This window comes from Gallus gallus, chromosome 3 (genome assembly GCF_016699485.2).
Source record: "Gallus gallus isolate bGalGal1 chromosome 3, bGalGal1.mat.broiler.GRCg7b, whole genome shotgun sequence".
Classification (NCBI taxonomy): Eukaryota; Metazoa; Chordata; class Aves; order Galliformes; family Phasianidae; genus Gallus; species Gallus gallus.
The window spans coordinates 1,420,951-1,441,380 of record NC_052534.1 but is presented as its reverse complement, the minus strand read 5'-3'; the positions used below and the strand labels follow the sequence as shown (position 1 = coordinate 1,441,380).

General features: G+C 39.5%; 1 long non-coding RNA gene across 4 annotated transcripts in view; it reads right to left on the bottom strand.

Moving 5' to 3' along the window:
* The window catches only part of LOC101748294, a 414,590-nt gene that overhangs the window by 56,088 nt on the left and 338,072 nt on the right, over positions 1-20,430 (bottom strand). For 2 of the 4 annotated variants that reach the window (XR_006938998.1, XR_006938997.1), the window contains 2 exons: positions 5,425-5,459; positions 4,813-4,872 (listed from right to left, as the gene is read on the bottom strand). The exons of 1 other annotated variant lie outside the window; for it this stretch is intronic. This is a non-coding gene — a long non-coding RNA (uncharacterized LOC101748294). Of the gene's footprint in view, positions 1-4,812; positions 4,873-5,424; positions 5,460-6,688; positions 6,860-20,430 lie in introns of all 4 variants that reach the window. One more of the 4 variants, XR_006938999.1, reaches the window with a different exon arrangement.

Sequence of the window (20,430 nt, the reverse complement as noted above, 5' to 3'; positions counted from 1 at the left end):
AAAGTAAAAATAAAAATAAAAAGATCAGACCACTGCTAAAGTCTTTGATGACAGAAATTTTGATCTGGATTTGAAATTTGGGAAGCTGTGGTAATATGAAACACAGCAGTTTTAGAAAAATATAAAACTGAACTTTTTTTGGTCTGTTTTGTAGATGGTTATTTTAATTTTCTTGAGGTTCTTGATTTGCATATGCTGCCTAACTTGGAAAATACATCCATTTAATGGACACAACACACTCAAGAATCAACATGTATTTAAATCATGTGGGGGCAGCTGTGCCAGAAAGCAGCCCTGCTTCTTATGTGGGTATACAAGGATCCCACAGCAACTCCAACTGGATTTGGAGCCCAGTCCCACCGGTTCAGGTGCCCACCAGCACTGCTTGCACTGGTGATCACTAGAACAAGGCTTTCCAAATAACATGCCTTGCCATTCTTCACACAGGGTGATATTTTGATGTTTTTTTTTTTCCTCACCACAAAACAGAAGATACATACATAGTTTTCACAATTAAAAAGATAATCACATTGCCAATTATATAGATTAGTGCATATTTTACTTTCGATACAGCACACATATTGACAGGATGTTCAATGAAGGAAGTGACTGATACAGTTTTGAAGAATTACAAGCATTTTTTCCCATTGCCACCATATATTTTATATGAAATATTGAGCCTGTTCAATAAGTGTAATAAACATAAACTGTGCCACTTACAATACTGTTCACTGGGTTAATACAGGGTAATATTTTTATAAAATGCCACTTAGAAATAAGTGGTTGAATATCCTTCAAACTCAATGTGTTTAGACTGAATCAATCCAAACCATGAAATCAAATTCAGTGACTACAATCAATATTCTCCCTGCTAATTTCATATGCACATACTCCCTCTGAAAGCTCTTTACAAGTCCAAGAAAGTGGGATGTCCAATCCCAGGGACTGGAAATACCAGAGGGTATTTTTCTTTCTCTCTCTCTCTTTCTTTCTTTCTTTCTTCCTTTCTTCCTTTCTTCCTTTCTTCCTTTCTTTCTTTGTCTTTCTTTCTTCCTGTCTTTCTTTCTTCCTGTCTTTCTTCCTTCCTTCCTTCCTTCCTTCCTTCCTTCCTTCCTTCCTTCCTTCCTTCCTTCCTTCCTTCCTTCCTTCCTTCCTTCCTTTCTCTCTCTCTCTCTCTCTTTCTCTCTTTCTTTCTCTTTCTCTCTTTCTCTTTCTCTTTCTTTCTCTTTCTTTCTTTCTTTCTTTCTTTCTTTCTTTCTTTCTTTCTTTCTTTCTTTCTTTCTTTCTTTCTTTCTTTCTTTCTTTCTTTCTTTTTCTTTCTTTCTTTCTTTCTTTTTCTTTCTTTCTTTCTTTCTTTCTCTTTCTTTCTTTCTTTCTCTCTCTCTTTCTTTCTTTCTTTCTTTCTCTCTCTCTTTCTTTCTCTTTCTTTCTTTCTTTCCTTCTTTCTTTCCTTCTTTCTTTCTTTCCTTCTTTCTTTCTTTCTTTCTTTCTTTCTTTCTTTCTTCTTTCTTTCTTTCTTTCTTTCTTTCTTTCTTTCTTTCTTTCTTTTTCTTTCTTTCTTTCTTTCTTTCTCTTTCTTTCTTTCTTTCTCTCTCTCTTTCTTTCTTTCTTTCTTTCTCTCTCTCTTTCTTTCTCTTTCTTTCTTTCTTTCCTTCTTTCTTTCCTTCTTTCTTTCTTTCCTTCTTTCTTTCTTTCTTTCTTTCTTTCTTTCTTTCTTTCTTTCTTTCTTTCTTTCTTTCTTTCTTTCTTTCTTTCTTTCTTTCTTTTTTTCTTTCTTTCTTTCTTTCCTTCCTTCCTTCCTTCCTTCCTTCCTTCCTTCCTTCCTTCCTTCCTTCCTTCCTTCCTTCCTTCCTTCCTTCCTTCCTTCCTTCTTTCTTTCTTTCTTTCTTTCTTTCTTTCTTTCTTTCTTTCTTTCTTTCTTTCTTTCTTTCTATCTGTTTTTCCTTAAAAACCAATTCTGCAGATTTCAGTAACAGATTATTCTCTCAGCCAGCTTTTCTCAGTTTTCTCTTTAGGTGATTTGACATCTGTATGGTTCGGTACTGACTAATTTCCAAGTCCTGGGAGACAATTTCTTAGCAGTTGCTATTCATCAAAACCCTAATGAATTCTGATGGAATTCTAGGGGATCTGTTTTCTGTCCTCTCTGCATACGGACCAGACAACCAACCCTATGTATTTAAACCACATTAAGAGACTAAATGAATTTAATCAATATTGCTCACAAGAAACCTGAAGAGCCACATACTAAGCACTGTGGATTCTATCCTCAGTGCTGTCATAAAGGTGATGATGCCACAAGCACAGCTGAGGGGGACTGAGCATGCACACCAATGCACAAGCCAAATGATGGACAGCTGGAAGTGCAAGTGGTCAGGAAAAGTTCTCAGCCCATGCTGAGGAATAAGTTGTAAGATGGAGACAAACGGTATTGTTGGAGGTTTTAAGGCAAGTATTGTACCTTGTCACGTTCATAATAGCTTCAATATCTTTAGGTACCGTGGAAGGAAAGTGGAAAAAACTAGACACTCTACCAGCTACTTCTTGCTTCAGAAACAAAGATTGAGTTTCATTTAGATTCTCAATCTACTTAAGTGACTTCTCAGAGGATTTGCAGTAGGGACTTGATCTCTACAATTTGGGAAAACTTACTGGGGAAGAGGGAATTGAAAGGTAGTTCATAGAAGCCAGGAGGGGAGGGCAAGAATCTGGCAAATATTCCTTTCCCACATTTCTTCTAAAACTCAAAATAAATCTGAATTTCTTTGACATTTGACATTTGAAAAGAAGTCTGGCTATTTCTTCCCACATTATGTTTTCTTTTCGCTCGCTTTTGCACAGGATCTTATAGGAAGCAGACACTAGTACTAAAGTAATGCAAGGAAGCAAGCTGTGCTGATAATCTCAGAACAGCCTCCCTTTTCCCTTTGTAGATACCCAGCCCAATTTCATTGCAATAGCAGTACAGAGGGCAGGACTCACTGGTACACTCTGGCCATTCTGACAACGTAAGGCCAGCACAACCGGATTTACAGCTGCTTTGTATCACTAGAGTGAAGCAAAGCTGCCAGAGCATTCCAATGAACCTGGCTCTGGTGGCTGTAGGAGCTCGGCATTGGTTTGCGAACTTATCAGCATTTGTGCAAATCAGACCTCCAAATTTTTGAGATTCAGTTATCACTGTAAAACAACATGTCTGTGGAACAGATTTGTTATGGGATGCAGGATGCTATCCAGCCTCAGATACAATTGGACTTTTGATCTAGTGGTAGTTTCATTACACCAAGGTATCTGGTCTTAAAAAAAGTTGTTTTTCAAAGTGCCAACATATCTTAGACTCTGTAAATCTGACAAAATAAACGTAAGTGGTAACTTCTGGGACTTAACAGACAAATTTTTCTCATGTGTGAGAGGAGTGCAAACTTTAGGGCATTTCACCACCAGTGAATCTTTAATGAGTGGGTAGTAAATATGCCCGCCTTACTGACTGTCAGGGGATATCAAATTTGCTCACTTCTGACTCAGTAATTACCCACCAAAAATGTAGATCAAGTGGTCATCACCCAAATTAGTACCTGCCAAAGATTACTTTTGGAAAGGCTGTCAGCTAAGAAACAGGAAATGAGTTGCAAAACATTATTAAAACTTGAAAATAGCTGCTTTAAGGTAGGAGCCACCACTCAAGCACAGGAAGGAGTGAGGGCAGGAAACGGAGCCCTGCGGGGAACTGAGTGCAGAGAGTGGCTGGTGGCAAGGGACTTGCCTTGCCAGCAGCAGGGGAATGATGCAAGCTGCCACGTCCTTGCCCTGCTCTGCCCCTCCTGTCGCACTAGGTACATGAATCTTCTCCCCAGTGCTGTGATGAGTAGGTTGTGAATAGGAGGGTTTCCATCCTTCCCTGGGAGCTGTCAGAATACTTCCATCTCTCAATTTCCAATTCACAAAGCGAACACATCTCTGTCTGACAAAGAGCTACAAGACAATTAATTTCAATGGCTGGAAGAAACTAAAGCTCACAAAAGTTACAAGTACTGTCTGTTGACAAAATCAAACCCCAGCCATTAAAGCCAAGCAAGAAAAACAAAGCAAGGGATGACCATTGTTCTCCATGTCCCAGCAGCATTCAAATATGAAACAGAGGTTATGACGATAATAATAATCACTACACAATGCATGTTTCAGCACCAAATATGTTGCAATTTGCTCCAGGCAGCACCATAGGCATGTCAATGGTCCCTTGAAAGCTGGTAACCAACTGGCCGAAAGCAAATTCAAATCATGGCACTGGGAGCAGGGTTATTTGTTTTGCTCCTTGAACCTCAGTGCAGAACATCAGTCTTACTGTAAGGGGACCTGTGGTATATGACTGCTTACTCTGGCTGGGCAGCAGTTTTGTTTTTACAGCCAGGGTTTAAAAAAAGAAAAAGAAGTCTCTTTTCAGCAAGCTGCATAAATCAGTCTCTCTCACCTCTCCCTTTTCTTTTTGGATATGGAATAGGCTGAGTCAAATCTGCCAGTACCTGCATCTCTATTTCCAGAGACTAATCAAGTCTACTGCTCTGCAGTGGAGTTGACCTGCTTGTAGCCTTAGCAGCCCTGCAAACACTGTATTTAGAGCATCAGTGTTAGATGTCACTGGACATGTGGGGTCAGAGTCATGCATTTGTCCCTGCACTCTGTGGGAGGGCTCTCAACAGAACACTTGGAAATAGTAATGCTTTGAAAATAAATGTTTGTTAAACAAAGACAGCCAAAGACAGAAACAAAAGGGTAGAAATAAATTGTTGATTGCTAGCTTGCTAAAAGGCTCACCATAAAGTGCTGCAGTAGTCAGTATTAGGACTGGTGTTGTTTAATATATTCATTAGCATTCTGCAAAAGAGAGGGGAAGGGGATAAAATTTGCACAGGGCGCAAAAATATTTAGGTTACTTATGATTACAAAAGATTAGAAAAACTAGACAGATGCGCAGCATGAAGACAGATGAAATTCACTGTTCATAAATGCAAGGTAATGCACATTTGAATGAATAATTTTCAATACTCATGCACAACGCTTGGCTGTAAATTAACTAGCCACTCGGGAAAAAGAGAAGGAGGAGAAAACGTGCCACTTTGGACAGCTCAATGAAAAAGCAAAACAACTGGAAGCAGTGGTCAGAAAAAGTAAATACACTGTTGGACTGTATAAAGAATGAGACAGAAATTAATGCTCAAGTGTTACGTCACTGAATAGCTGGATATTGTATCCTGTCAGAAATCCTGTATTAAGCTACATTCAACTCATCTAAAAAAAACATAAAGCTGAAATAGAAAGGGGCAACAAAAATGATTAGTGGCTGAAGGAAAGTCTGTGAAGACTGAGGCTGACTACTTTACTGAAGAGAAATAAAGGAGGGGACGTGAGAGAGCTAATGAAACTTACAGAGATCAACAGCTTGTTCCTGGTTTCCTCTTGTCCTAATGCAACAACACGGAAAAACAACATATTTAAAAACCAATAAAGAAAATCCTATTTTATACAGTTCATAATTAACCTATGGAACTGATTGCCACATGATATCCTTCTGGCTAAGGACTTAATATGATATAAAATAGTTTAATTTAGATGCTTATGAGAATAATGAGAACATCCAAGCTAGGATTAAGATAAATATCTTAGAAAGGATGAAAACCCTAATTATTTGTGACAGAAACGAACCATGGGCTGCCGGAGGCTAAAGAGAAACATCCTCTTTGGGCAGTAAGGAACATCTCCATCTCCCCTTGAGCAGTTTGGTCCTGAGCATTCCCAGAGATAGGATTTGGGGCTGCCCAGACTGATCGCCCTGTCCCACCAGGCACAGCACGAAGGACAGTCCTTTGCCCATCCCAAAGCTGCCATCTTCCCTGCCTTCACCGAGGCCAACATTTCAAGCTTTGGTTTCAGGAACAGTGCTGTCTGCTGTGGTTGCAGGGAAGGAGAGGGACAATGAGCATTCTTGAGGAGAGACTGTAAACTGAATGACTTTGAGCAAATTGATACCAACTGCTGGCTGTCCTGCAGAGAGGTGGAAGCAGTGCATTCGACTGGTTTCCAATTTGTTTACCATTCTCATTCTGTTTAGTAGATGATAACATCACGTTAACAAAAATGCACACTTAAATCTCCACCTAGCAGAGTCCTGCCACTTTTCAAAATGCACACACCCCAACCTCTGTGTGCAAAAAATGGAGAAAAATGCTTAATAATGATAGAAAAGCTACTGCTTTTCCCCTGAACGGGAACTGGATCTCTTGGGTTCACTTGTGAAACCAAATCTGGAACTTTCTCTAAAGCTCATTGAGTTTTCAGCCCAGACAAGTACATACACATTTCCCCCCCCCCCCTTTAAAGCAACCTGGTTAGGGAAATATCTACAGTACAGAACAAAATCTGATTCAACGATTAATACGTAAATAAGAATCTGACTGGTTCTTTTTTTGTGCTCATCGCCAGGATACAAGCTGGCACAACAGTTTTGTTTGATAGACAGCCCTGGCCTGTGCTTGTCAACTGGCCAATATAAAATAACATTATCGCTGTACAATCTTGAATTAGGCCATAAAATATTTCAATCGTGCGACACACACCATGAGAAGATTTTAGAGTTCTCACTTGTTTACATAATTAGCACTGCATATTTGTTAAATTAAGGTATCGCTCTCACCTTTATTGCCACATCCCTCCTCCTCCACTGTAGTGTCTGCTTCTTGCATAGCCTCACATGTGTTAACTTTTCAAAGGCAACAGAGAAAGGAGTCTGCGACTCTGTGAGGATTCTCCTACTTCTGTGCAATTCTAATAAAAGGTATCAGAATTTCCACCCTTTCTCATAACCCTTCAAAAAAAAAAAAAAAAAAATCTGCTGAGGTGCAGCTCAAGTAAGGAAAAGAAAGCACAAGAGGGAAATGGCCTCAAAGACCTGACTTCAGGTGTATTTAATCCTTCTACTACTGGTTTAAAAGTATTAAGTAGCCATAGGCTGTCCCTGGGTAGAAAGACGGTTCACTGACATCCCTTTTGTAAATATGTAACCGCTCAGCCTCCTCCTAAACTCCGCATTGAAGTCTGCTGCTTTTTCAGATTAATTCAGTTTGAATACTGCTGACTGTCTGTCACCACAGTCATATGTCACTGGTAGCAGCTCAGAAAGCCTAACCCCTTCTCTAATGTCATCACACACAATTCATTTTTAAATGTGGTGTAATAGTTTAGGAATACCAGTAAGACATTGGGGGGAAAGGCATTTTGAAGTGGAAGGGTGTGTGATGCAGTTCAATACATAGTATTAGATGAGCCAGGCATCTTTCCTTGAGAGAAGCATGTATAGCACAGGTAAGACTGCAGAAATATTGCTACAATAATGACCCAGGTTGTTAATAAGACCATGGTCATTTTCAACCTGTATCCTGCTGCCAATAACGCTACTTAACTTGTCCACCTCCCTCAAAGAGGGACTTGCTGATGGGGGCGACGGCACCGGTAGCCCCCCAGCACCAACACAAAGACACTCTAAAATTCAGACTAATCTTTCCCAAAACTTCAGCTTTCTGCCTGATTCGATTCCAAGAACAATAATAAAGGCACTCCTCTGTTTACACCTCCATAAATAGTGCCTTGTGTTTTCTGAAACAATGCAACTCTGGGCTGTCTCTGTGATCGTTTATTTTATATCATCCTTAAGTTGCCATTTATTTACATTTCTCAAAACAGCTACCCCATGAAACAAATGGCCTGTTTTGTTAAGTCATGGTCAAGGATGTTTCCTTCAACTTATCATATCCAGAAATGCCACAGACAGATATGCTTTCAGGCTATTTGCTAGGAAAACTAACATAAGCTTCTTATCAGAAAATATTACATTTCCCTGAAAGGTGAATCGTTCTGTCAGTTTTTCAGGCCATGCAAAATTCCTTCTTTGCTCTGACAGGTCACTGAACAGAAGCTGATAGCATGGTTGCCCAGAACATAAGCCAAAGGCCCTCAGACTCACAGAGCTGAGGGTAGTGATGTGGACGCAGCAAGCCTTTTCCCTTTGTCACATCTAACCCCAGGGTTATATTCTAGGTTGAGGGCTTTTGGCATTTGCTTGGGGATGGTTTGGGACCTTTTTTTTTTTTAATCTTTTCCCCCTCTTCCCTTCTCTGGGTGCACCCACAAGCTCTGTTGCTGCAGTGCTGAGCAGCATGCATCAGCTACCCCAGCTCATATCCCAGGAGTAGTAGCCAGGAGAACTGGCTGTTCTCACCTCGCACAACCTTAGAATCACAGAATCATTAAAATATTAAGGTTGGAAAAGACCTCTAAGATCTAGTCCAACTGCCCAACCCCACCCCACCATGCCACTAATCGCAGCCCTCACAGTCATATCTCCATGGTTCTTAACACCTCCAGGGATGGGGACTCTACCACTTCCCTGGGCACCCCTTACCAATGCTTGAGCCTCACCTGCTCAAACTAACCACAAAGACAGAATAGAAACTATGCTTTATTATTCCTTGTTTTCAGACCACTTTCTGTTTGTTCACCCTACTAGAACCAAAGTTTTAGGAACTGTAGACTGACAATTGAAACTTCAGTAGAAGAAACAAAAAATCAGATAGTGCAGTTTTTCTCAACCAAAGAAACCATTTTCTAGGTAGAGTTCTAAAGGTTGTTTACATTCCAAAGAGCTGAGCAGCAGCCTCCCTGAGATGCACCATCCATGCTTCTTGTCACACACCTTCATATCAAGCTTTAGAACATTCAGGAAAAGTTCTCCATAATGAAGGTTGGAAAAAATTTTTGGTTTTCCAGACACGGCATCAGCAGAAGTTGCTCTGCTGAGCCCTGGTGCGCTGGCACACAGGGCTGTGTGGCAGCATGTGCACAACTGATGTAAGCAGGTTTCCTTTGTGTGCTTGCAGAGATTTGCTAGACACAAGGTTTAAGATACAGACTGTATTTCTACAGGTTGTAGGAATTAAGAGACAAGAAGAAATCCAAAGAAGCAACTGATGAGATCCACTTCCTTTTTCTTTTCTTTCTTTTTTTTTTTTTTCCCCAGAGAAACTACTGTTTTTAATCTTTTTGATTGTATTTTTTGTCTGTCTGTTCAAGTTCAAAACTCATTTCTCCTATTTTCAGGAGAGTATTTTCACCATGCGATGATGAGGGGCAGTAGAAGATAAAGTTTGAAATAGAAGCTTTACTAGCTGCCATCCTTTGGCTCATTTACAACTCTAAGTGCCCTGCCCTTTCCGCCAGTTGTTACCCGGACGTGGTCTGGATTTACTGCTGCAGAGAGGCAGCCAGGCTAGACATGGTTACACTCCATTCTCCCTGTGATAACACCAGCTCATCTCAGGTATTAGTTGCAATTTGTAGAGGTTGAAATGGCCTTAAGCTCTGGACTGCAACCTCTCCCTCACCCCAAGGAAGTGTCCATTAAAGTACCGGTCATTTTCCTGCCTCCAGCCTCTTTTGCAACTCCCTGCGACAAGAGCTGGCCACGGCCAAGAAGACAGCTACTAAAATCACATTGAACTGGTTCCTTATTGTCGTATCTGGAGCTCAGGGGTATCAGTATGCTCCTGGCTAGGTCACAGAGAACAGGACAGAGGCAATTGTGCCGTTTTGTTAAAACTTTCCTTTTTTATCGCCCATTCCCACTTTAGGAGGGCAACAAACACCCTCTGTTCTGCATATAAATGTCCACTGCAAGATGGGAATTAAAGAGCTAGTGTTTATAGCAGCACTGCTATGTGATGCCAAAAATAAGTCTGATGTTTCTATTCAGGAATAGGAAATAACACTCTGAACAGGCAAGTCACTCCCCAGTGGACTTTCTTTGAATTTTCTCCAAAGGCTATTTCCTTTTCCTAAATGTGGGAAACACTTCCTGTCTGGGAATAAGCACAACCCATGCGCTGAGAAGAAATTAATAAAACAAACAAAAAGAAAATAAACAAAAAGACCTTTGTTCTGCAAAGAAATGGCACTAGCCATGCTCAGGAAACACAGCGAAACCCAGCGGATGAGAGAATAGGCAAATCCTAAATAGATTTCATTTAAGATGATTAAAAGTGCTTCCTTCACCATATATTTGGCTACAAGCGAAGTTGTGAGTCAGAGATATATCCCTTTCCTTTTAGCGTTGTTCCTTGTAGCTCATGAATAAGTAAATGATTAAGAATGCTTCAGGTTTGGGTTTATCAGATACATTACCTGTCTCTTGTTTTAGTCACGCCTACAGTTCAGACCGGTGCTGAGGTTTTCTATGCCTTCAGCCTCAGTGAGCAGCAAGAGACATGACAGACCCCCACTGCAGGATGTGCCCAACTCTATGGGACACACTCTGCATCCAGCTCCACGCTGGATCCAGCCAGGCTTGCTCCCTGCTCCAGGGCCCAGCTGGTACTGGTACCTGCAAGAACGGTGCAGCTGCAGTGATCGGGGAGAAATCTATGAAACCTGGACATTTCCAACCCCGTTCAGAAAAGTTACCATACGTGGATGTATATTATAGAAGAAAAAAAAGAAAAATACCTTTTTACAACATCTATAAAACTCTGATTGTAATAAATGTCTGCTTAATTAATACATCAGGACATAGAGCCATTTATTCTCCCCTCACTTGCTATCATTCTCCCTGTTCAGATTTAATAATGCAAAAAGGTTGCTCAGATGCCAAATGGTAAAAAATAATAAAAATACATTCATCACCGATACGAAAAGCAGAAATGCCTGGTGGCACGGCTAGCACAGAGAACACAGCCAAATTTCTTAACTGAAATCCAAACAGCGTTTCACCCCAAAATCTTCAACACATAGAGTGAAATATATGATATGATAAATAAAGCAGCCTGAGAAATCCACGCAGAACAGGGAAGAAGGTGCCCAGAATAACCATTATTACAATATGCACACTGAAAGGGAGGGAGAAAGGGGCAGAGAGAAAGAGAGAGAGAGAGAGGAAAAAAAGCTTTCAAGACAGTTAAATTCATGAGGGCTACAGAGCCTCAAATTGAAATTATCTCACTCCACACTGATAAATAAAGTAGCTCTGGTACCTAAATCATGACACTAACTATACGTTTCGATTTTTTTAAGTAGTGATTAGGTGGATACTCAGGGGAACCTACTAGCCTTCACAGAGATAACAGACTCAACTTAATATCAACTTAAAAAGAGACTTGAATTCTAACCAATCTCATGTAATGAATTGAAATTCTATAGCTTTCAGAGGGAAAAAAAAAAAAAAAAGATAAAAAAGCGATGTGGCTCCATTCTCTAACTTGCTGTCAGGAAATATAATTTGTGCTCTCAGTGATTCACCTAGCTCATATGCAGCATGCAAATTTATTTCCCTAATAATCAGACCTGGAGATTGCCCAAGAGGATTAATAGCATCATTCCTTATGACCGCCAGGATATTATGCACCTCTGACATGGAAAAATTGTGTTAGTTCTACAGAGAAAACGCAAGGATATTTGTCCTGCTAGACAATATAATAGGCTGGTGCATCATCAGATTACAATGTCATTTCAAAAACCTTGAATACAAATAATGTACAGTGGGGGAAATGTTGGTACAACCTCCCTTAATTCAGTAGCCTTGAATTCACATATATTTTTTGCCTGTTTTTTTTTTTTCCCTTTCCCCATTATAGTCTGTAGAAGACTGCAAGAAAAAGGCAGAGGTATTTTATATTAAAACCATATCTTTTTGTTTGCTCTTATGTTATTCTTTAAGAATAGCTTATATGGACACTGTGAGGAAAAAAAACCATACCATAAAATCCACTGCTTCCCATTTTTCAAAGAGCTGAATACACCCATAGCTACAGTGTACTGTATTCTAGATGTGAATACAGAGCAATTTATTTGCACAATTGCTTAATTTTGATTCTCAAGTCAAAGCAATGTGTTCTGCAGGCTCTGGTATTCACATAGAAAGAATTTTAATTTTAAAAATCTTTTTAGATGAGTCGGTCAGGAATTTTCTAAAAAAAGAAGTGTTTCCTGCTGTACTTTAGACCAAAGAACACCGCCTCAGAGACAAGACAAAATTTCATTATTATGCGCATGGGAGCAATAAGATTAGCTCCTATTGCTGCCCCTAAGGTGGAGCAGCAGGAGAAACCAATGGGACGATGCTAATGTGTATGTTAATAGTATTCTCCTAGAAGAAGTTGGGATAATTAAACATGTACCATCTCTTTAAGACAGAACTGCACACATTTTCTTCGGATGGGTGTTTACAAGATTTCCAATTTCAGGTCACAGCCATTTCTGAGATTGCTTAAGAAAGAGATGGGAATAACTTATCTTATTCATGTATTCAAAGAACCTTATAAAATGTGCAAAACATCACAGTTTTAAGGGGCAAAACATGCATCTTGCCTTGACAGACCTGCTTTATTATGTGTAGTGTTGTACACTGACCTAATATATTGAACATTTTTAGCTAATATACCTTGTAGGAACCAGCCTTTAATGTAATGGATTTTATAGTATCTCATTAGGGTGTGTTTATATAGCCTGATACTAAACACTTTTTCAGATTCATGTTCCTTATTAAAATCGTGAGCTGTATTGATTTTTAGTTGAACAGCAACAGTGTCATTTTAATATTAAGAAAGGCTGCTCTGAAGTTATTTTCACAGATCACAACTAGTGTGACACAAACAGTGCACATCACTCTCATCTTTCTTTACAGCCTCAATTACAAGAATCAGTATGTGTTACCCCACCTGATTTCCCATTGGTTGAGCAATTCTCTTCTAACACTTAGAATATCAAAATGCATTTTTATTCATTGGTTTGGGAGGGGGATAGTTGTTTTTAAATATACGTCGGTGACAAGCCCCCAGACAGTATTTATATTTTTTCCTACAAAGAACGGTGTGTTTTTAAAAACAAAATACCTTAATGCATCTGCTTTTCAAGTTTCCATAACAAACTGAGTAACTATAGCAATGCTTACTCTAATACAGCAAACACAAAAACTTAGCATTCCGAGCAGTGTAAAAAAATAATGACTTTCACATCCTAATGTCTCCATTTTGTAAACCAGTCTTCAAAGGTAAATCTAATGTCAGCAGTAAAGAGAGTGGCTCCAATATTTCTCTGAGGAGTCATGGGGAAATAATGATCTTTGAGGCATTGTAAATAGTTTAAATTATTGGAAGGTTCCTAGTAAGAAATGAAATATGAGAATTAAGAAAAATAAACTCGTTTTCTGTATTGTGAAGTTAGGACATTTGGAGGTAGCCCAAATTTTAAATGCAAATATTTAGAGAGAAAAATTATCGCTTCAGAGACTGGCAATTCATACACTTATTCCTCACTGTTCTTGATTTAATGAGCAGTCTGTTAATACGGTGTGGTTTGAAAAACGAAAAACAGACGTAGAAGAGTAGGTGTTCATTACATTTCTGCATTTCTAAAATCAATCTTTAAGTCTTCAGCAGGGAAAAGGCTTGAATTTAAATTGCAGCATATAGAAACTACTAGATTTAATGCGTGCAATTGTGGGCTTTAAATCTAACTGCACCTGTTACTTACTACAGGACCACAGCCACAGTTCAGGAGTCTCAAGGAACCCGCTCTATTTGCCCCAGAAACTTTAGGTATGGACCGGTTCTCAGAAGGCAAATTTTCTTTATTTTGCCCCTGGTATGCTATTCATTATTAAACATTAAAATTGTGTCAGTTACTTCTTTCCATAGTTGATTACTATCCTGGTTATTCTACCAGCTAATCAACCCTTTTCTAAAGCATGTCTAGCAGTGGCTTTGAATTGACATACAGAATATAATTATTTGTGCAAATTTCTTTTGTTTCTCGTTAGTCACAGAAATTCGTTAATTACTTTAATCCAAACAACCCCTCAAAAAGAAAATATCTTGCTTTACCAATTTATTTTTAATCAATATTAGGCTGAGCTTTGAAAGCCGACTATTCAGCCAATGTAAGACACCGCGCTGAGAAAAGGAAGCATTTTATGTGCGTGCTTTAAAGCCAGTTGAAAATACCTTCATCTGAAAGACTTTGTTAGCTTTATCAGATTCAAGGCTCTTCTGTTCGAAGTGTAATTATTTTACCATTATTACATGCAAGGCTTTTAACAGAACCATCATTCCTTCTATTTAAACTGTACGTTTTATAATTTATTACATCTCTTTGGTCATCAACTCACTATACAAACAGTTGGTCACCAGTGACCAATTACATTAAGGTTAAGCAACATAACTTTAAATTAGAAATAATCTAGTGTATCTTCATCAAGGGCCTGCTGTGTTTCCAGCGCTGTTTATGAGAAGATACTAAATGTGGATATGGAGCACGCTCACTGGGACCAATTCCTATTGGTCTGAAAATGGGAAAGTCTTGAGCCTGCACAGGTCCAGAGCTAATTAATAGGATAACATCTGCTTTACACACTCTGCTGTAGTAATTTCTTGCAACTTCACTGTGAAGATGCATGGGAAACTATCAGAGAAATAAGTATCTGTGCTGAACCATATTAATCTGTAGTGAGGCTGAAAGTGGGAATTTCAATTCTCCTATTAGCCTGGCGATAGGCGGTGTGGAGAGGAAGAGGACACAGGGAATGTTTCTCTGGATTACATGATTGCTAAATATGCAGCACAAGATATATATTTTGTCCTGCTTGCACACACATGCTTATATATGCACTTGCTATTCAGCTGCCCATGGGCTTGTTTTGCACGCTGTTTTTTAAAAACAGAATGCAACAAGCAGCTGAAAATGACCACACATGCAACCATCAATTTTATACAGGAAGATGGTGAAGTGGTTTTATCACATTACTTAAAAACACAGGAAGAACTGCTAAAGAAAAAATACAGTACTCTACAACAGGCTTCAAGAGTGATAAGTCGACTCATGTTGTTTTATCAGCTTGTGTACCAGACGCACTGGTAGGGGGGGGCCGTGCTCCTATTCCAATTTGAGATTTAAATAAATAAAACAAGAAAGGCATACTACCCACCCAAAAAACCAAAATAAAAATAAAAATCTGAAAAAAATACCCACAGATTTCTGAATTGTATCACTTTGTCTGAAATTAACAGGCAATTTTAATCACGGGGAGTTGTATGTTGCTGCATTTTGCTCCCGAGTTTTTCCCAGTGAAATTCTGCAGGGCACAGGATCAGACTGCTGAAGAGACATGTCCTGTTTGCACACATGTATGCTTTTGTGTGTGCCTGTCTCTGCTTACACAGATGTGAAACAATTAATATTTTCAATGTCTATATTGTGAACATACTTCTTTAAAGCATATATGCACAAAAACACATACAAATGCATGACAGAGGAACATAGAAAAACATTAAAGATTAAAAAAAAACAGAAATGGGTATGTACTGTTAAATGCCTGATTTCAGGCAAAAACAGAATAAAACATATTGTTCTTTTCATAATACTATTATTATTGCCAAAGTTATGATTTACAGGATTAATTCATTCGAGCTAATGCATACAAATGAATTGCTTATAAACAAGGGAAAAAAAAAAAAAAGAAGGGAGATCTTTACAATAATGAAATTGCATTAATAGTCATTCACCTTTACCTAAGAGGTTATGAGTTCATATGTCAACCCTAAGGAATATTTTCCATAATTTGTATGCCATTGTGTACATTCAATTTATTTGTTTGCTATGAGGTATTGAAATATTCAGGCTATCGGGAATTAAATGCTTATTTGACTAACAATGCTTATCTGTGAATTAATGGTATAAAACATGGAGTTTTCTAAAAGGCTGTCACTCAGTTTTATTTATGGAGATACTACTGAGACAAGATTCAAGGTCTTTTCAAAGAACGCTAACATCTCAAGCTTAGGGGAGGAAAAATATTATTGACTTAACATATTTAGCAATCCCATGTAATTGTATGAACTACTGGAATGACATAGTGCTGGCTCTCATCGGATGCAAACAGCAAGTGCACAATGAAGCAGGATGGTGCACCGCACAAGCAGAAGCCAGAATGGCTTTGTTTTCAACTTTTGTGAGCGTGTGTGTCTACAGGGAGGGAGTCTGAAGAGAAAAGGAACAGGATTTCAAGTCCTAGATAATGCAGAATTCTTATGTGAACCATTAAATTTGAGACCAGAAAGCAGGTCTGAGTTTTAATTTGCCTAAGCATACAATGATCGCCAGCTTCACCACCGTTGTGGTATTCTGATTTGCTGGTAGGGTTAATAGGAAGCACACAGCTACCGTTCTTATTCTTTCTCCTAAAAATGTGCCATAAGGCAATACGGTTATAACAGGGGTGAATCCTCAGCTCCGCTAGTCTATCAGCCCTGTCAATGTTATTTGAACCCTTATTTTCCTTAAGGGGCTCATTCAGCTGTCCTAATATGTATACAGTGATAATATAGTCATACGCATAATAAAAAAGAGCTTCAAAATTATAGTTTGCTTAGTAATAATGCAGTGCTGTGCTGGAGTGATTGGCAACTGTTGATCCAATTATATAACCGGTTGCTTCTTAAAATTCAGGGATATGAGATTGATATATAATGTGCTGTAAAGTGTAAAAGAACTGGACAGGAAATAAGGCGGGTTGAATTTTTTAGTGCTTTGATCAAATTAGAACCAGGTTGATGAAAGGAAATGCCTTGGGTTCTCTGCTTGAAGTTTTGTGTCGTACAAAAGGCTCTTGAAATGATCAATTTTGCACATGTCACTCACTCAGCAAGCGCAGAGTGAGCAAGCCTGTGCCAGGAGGAGGCTTTGCAAGTGGCCGCTCAGTGCCACCCTGCACAGGGCACGAGGAGCCATAGCGCTCCCACTGACCGCAGTGAGACTCAGAAGGGGTGGGCGCAGCTGAGGCGACACTCGGGGTCTGCAGCTCTGCTGGCCAGGATCCTGCACAGCCCAACACAGATCGTCAAAGACAGCAAAGGGGCACCCGGTGAATACCCTGGAAATAAATGCTGGATTATCTTTGCTGCTGCTCTTTTAAGCATTTCTCTAGCTAACTCTCTAACTAGCTTTCATCCATTGTAACCCTCTGCCTGTCCCCTGCTTTTAAAACAGCTACTATTATTTATGAAGTGCTGTAGATGTGCAGTGAGCAGCACAGGGACTTTTTGCTCTTATTTTTCCTTGAGGACAACTTAAAAGGAGAGAAAAAAGCACGCATGAAAAGGCACCTTGCAGGTAAGGCTGTGGTTCCTCTGCCGCTCGGGCTGTCTCTGAAGAATGACTCCATAGTGGCGAGGCCTGGATGAGACGCAACCTCGCTGTGACTTTTCTGGGATCAATCTCACTCTGTACTATACACCACTCCACGGAGCACTTTACATCCCCCTTTTCAGTCTTAATGCAATGATATTTCAGCACTCCTCAAATGTACCCCGGAAATCTGCCTCCTCCCTACGACTCCAGATCCCGAAATCAGGAAATGTGAAATTTGAAGTGAGGCACCTACTGGCTCTGCTAGACATCAGTACCTCTGATGAGAAGTACAGAGATTTACAAAAATAAACTATGGGGCACTAGGTGCTGTCTGAGGAACAATTCCATTCCCCAGGGCGTGTACCATATTTCCCATGCAGCAGAATACCAGCAAGAAGTGCTAAGGGAGCTCACATGCTGAACAACCTGCTGGATTTCCATTACTCTCAGGGTGGGACTCACACAGAATTCCTTTTGATTTGGTGCATTTCCCACTGCTAGGAAGTTGTCAGGAAATGGGGTATCAAAAAATAACACCCCGGGGTGAGGAGCACTGATGGAATAGCACAGTGACCTTCCCCCAGGCGTTCCCAGTTTGTGAATTACATCCCTGGTGTTTGCCTGGGATGCAGGATAGCTAATAGCTGCCTGTTTCGATACCAGAGCAGCTCTTTTGAAGTCAATTGGTGTTCTTCAGTAAAAGAAATGCCACACAGTACCAAAAACGAGAGGACGCCACAGTGCAATTTCACTGAAAAAGATGCATGTGGCATTATTTGAACAATATTTCTCCAAGCTCCAAGGCTGGCATTAGAGAAATATCGATATAGCTCAGCTCTAGCGGCAGCCATTCACAAGTGCACGCACTAATAAGGTATAATTTGACAATATGGTAGAGGTCTGTCTTTCCAGCTCCATTATCTGCGAAAGATACAGCTCTTGTGCCAACTTGGTTGCACAGCAGTAGCATTTTGGTCCGCAGCCAAAACAACAAGGAGCTGCCAATGGAGCTGAAGATCAGGCACCAGGCCAGCAGGGATCACAGGACGAGATGGGATGGCCCAGCCCTGGGCAGAAGGGGCCCCTCCAGCACCGCCTGGCTGGGACACAGCATCGTGACAGCTCCTTGCGACACAGAAACACAGGGAACAGGATGCACTTTAAATAACATTTGCTTTCTTCTTTTTATCTCTCTCTCTCTCTCTCTCTCTTTCTTTTTTTTAGATTACACTTAATAAGATTCCTCGACATCAATGCTGTGGATGAAATTGAAAGCTGTATTCTCCTAAACGTGTTCCCAGCGTTCCATTTTTTACAGAGCTGCCAGGGGCTATTCTGCATTCCCACAACTGCTACAAATGTAACATATTGTTTTGCCATAAAAATTAGCTATAAAAGTGTGAAAAATGCCAGAGATCTAAATGTGAGAAACAAAAGAAGGGGGTATGGGTTTCGCACCCCTTTAGTGGACATTTTATTTATTTTTCAAATGGAGTAGACATATTTATAGCTACTGTATTTCAATTATCTCTAATTTCACACGTTTTATGCAGATTCTAGACATTTTAATTGCAAATGAGAAGGGAACTTACTTTTAAAGTGGAGCAACACAACATTTCAGATCTCAATTTTAATTCCAAATGTATCTACATCGCTGTTAAAAACTTTTAAAACCTCATTTATGCTGTGACTCAAAAATTAGGTGCAATTTAAAACAAAAACAAAAGACTGTCATACAAATCAGTTATAATTCAAAAACATCTTCCACACCTCCTCTTTTAAATCAATATTCGTAGGTAGAGAAGGATAGGAAATTGACATGATATTGTTCAGTGGCCCACTGCTTACATGGGAGTCAGTAATTTACCAGTATTGCCCACCACTGATAAAAACTGATAATTATCCATCCTGTTTTCTTTTTGTGCCTCTGTAACTTCAACAATCCGGGACACAGATATTCCTTTACTACACAAGCACTCATGTCGATGTACACGTGCAGTCACAGGTTTAAAATCACACTGTGCCTATGGAGGTCTCTAAGCTGAGAACCCTATGTACAACTTTTCACTATCCAGAGAAAAGGTCTTTAAGAGTTCCAACTATTTACTGAAATAAATAAAACAATTTTATTATAAACAGAAATTTACTGTCTGTATTGTGGAGGCTTGTTTTTTTTCTTTTTCTTCCCCCCCCCCGCTTTCTTTCTATTTGGTAATTTATTTAAATGCATTCAGAAATGCATTCAAAAAATGAGACATAGCACTTTGGTTAAGACATCTATATTTCAAACCAACATCCCCAGGACTGCGCACAGCTCTGTTAATACTCTTTTTATTTGATTAGGGTAATCTGCTGTTGTGCTGTCTTAATCTTTATCCACTACCTTTTAACCAATCAATATTTTAGGGTTATAGATTCAGAAGGTAGACGATAATTCTGTAGATAAACTCTCTAGGCACTGCTGACATAGTCTGGTTGCATATTTAATATCTTTTCAGAGGATTCACAACTCTAGCAACATCAGAACCTGCCCAGAAGAAAACGTCAGGCCTTAAATTTTCAAAGCTGTGTGCAGGGATTTGGCCACCTGACTCCTATTAACGTCAATGAAAATTTAGGGATAAGAAAAGCAATGTCTTTTCCCTCAGACCATTTCTTGTCTGAAAGGAACCAGAGAACAAGAGAAAGGAAATAAAAAGCAACTTTGTATTGTAGGTTGAGACCAGCAAGGTCTGCTGTTGGGGTAAGAAGCATGCTGAAGCAGGACATTTGTTCACTAAAACCAGTGAGCATCTCCACACCTACCAAAATAGGTAGGTAGGAGAACAACTTCAGAAGGAAAAAATGGGTTTTGTGTTTTTAAAATGTCATTAAAATATATATTTTTTAATTTTCCTCAGCTAAAATTATCTGTTGCTAAAGATATTAATTTTGCTGAAGATAAAATTAGTTGTCAGACCTCTGTTTATGGCCTAATTACCTTTTGTAAGGAAATAAAAATATGAAGGTAGGAGAAATAAAAGGAATAAAAGTAAAGTACAGCTACCTACCTTCCTGCAAGAGGGGCTCTCAGTGCTGAGCTACTTGTGCGTATTTCTCCAATGCTTTGCATGTTTCGTACCCAGGACACTGTATTTGCTCAGGCAAACTTGGGCTGTACTGAGATCTATCATGCCTCATGTGCAAGTCTAGGGCAGGGGCAGGATGGGC